The sequence below is a fragment of the Lepus europaeus genome, chromosome 1 (genome assembly GCF_033115175.1).
Source record: "Lepus europaeus isolate LE1 chromosome 1, mLepTim1.pri, whole genome shotgun sequence".
Lineage (NCBI taxonomy): Eukaryota > Metazoa > Chordata > Mammalia > Lagomorpha > Leporidae > Lepus > Lepus europaeus.
This window is the reverse complement of record NC_084827.1, coordinates 164,748,209-164,749,658: the sequence shown is the minus strand read 5'-3', so window position 1 is coordinate 164,749,658 and position 1,450 is coordinate 164,748,209. Positions and strand designations below refer to the sequence as shown.

At 50.1% G+C, this 1,450-nt stretch overlaps 1 pseudogene; it reads left to right on the top strand.

Annotated features, from left to right (window-relative positions):
* Positions 1–452: 452 nt before the first annotated feature.
* On the top strand, positions 453–1,045 carry LOC133763492 (cofilin-1-like; annotated as a pseudogene).
* Positions 1,046–1,450: the final 405 nt, after the last annotated feature.

Below are 1,450 nucleotides of genomic sequence, written 5' to 3'. Positions count from 1 at the left end.
ATAGACAGATGATATATGGATAGACAGACAGACAGACAGACAGACAGATGTTCCATCTGGTGGTTCACTCCCCTAAATGGTTGCAACAGCCAGTTCTGGGCCAGACTGAAGCAAGGAGCTTGAATCTCCATCCAGTTCTCCCAATGTGTGGCAAGGGCCCAAGTACATGGGCCATCTTCCATTGCTTTCCCAGGCATATTTGCAGGGAGCTTGATCAGAAGTGGGGTAACTGGTACTTAGCTGTCACTCTAATATGGGATATTGGTGTCATTGGCAGTAGCTTAATGTATTTGTGCCACAATACTGGGGCTAGGATACATACTTTCAAAAAGTTACCAATGTGAGAGAGTGTTGAAGATTAAAAGTGAAAAGCAGAGTTGGATCCAGACAGCAGGTGCAGGGGTTCTTGGCTTCTCTGCCTCCCTTGCCATCTTCCTTTTGCTCCTGGAAATATGGCCTTTGGTGTGACTGTCTCTGATGGCATTATTAAGGTGTTCAATGAGGAAGTTTAATGAGTCATGAATGCCAGAGGAGGTGAAAAAGCACAAGGTGGTGGTGTTTTTCTGCCTAAGGACAAGAAGACCATTATCCTTGAGGAGACCAAGAAGATCCTGGTGGGATATGCAGGCCAGACTGTTGACCATCCCTATGCCACCTTCATCAAGAGGCTGCCAGATAAGGACTACCCTATGCCCTTTATGACACCACCTATGAGACCAAGGAGAACAGGAAGGGAAGACCTGGTGTTTATCCTCTGGGCCCCTGAGTGTGCACCTCTTATGACCAAAATGACCCCTGCCAGTTCCAAGGGTACCACCATCAAGAAACAGCAGACAGGAGTCAAGGATGAATCACAAACAAACTGCTAAGAGGAAGTCAAGGACCGTTGCACTCTGGCAGCGAAGTTGGAGGCCACGCTGTAATCTCCCTGGAGGACAAACCTTTGTGGGCCCACCCTAGCCCCCTGCCCAGACTATCTGACAGCCCCAGACCTGTCCTTGTGGGATCGCAGACTGCTCCATCCCTGCCAGACAGGAGTGGGTGAGGAGATCCCAGTAGGGGGAGGGCAATCCCTTCACCCCAGTTGCCAAACAGCCCCTCCCCCTTGGACCTTCCTCCTCCCTCCTCCCTCCATCCCTGAGGGTTCCAGCCTTCCCAAACCACTTTGGATCTTCTGATTCTTCTTGAGTTGAAACAGACCAAGTTCCCCACCAGGACCCCTAGTTTGGGGGCAGTCCTGTATTTTTTTTAACAATACCCCTGCTGTTCCTTTCCCTTTCCATGCTGCCAACTAGTAAACACAGTAGTGACTCACCTCTCATCTATTTGGCTCTGTGTATAAATGGAATGTTGTGGAAATGTATGGAATGTTGTGGAAATGACCCCTCAGGTGCCCGCTGGCTCCTTCCCTCTTCCCCTGGTCTTTGCCACCCAAGGAACCAGGGCAGGT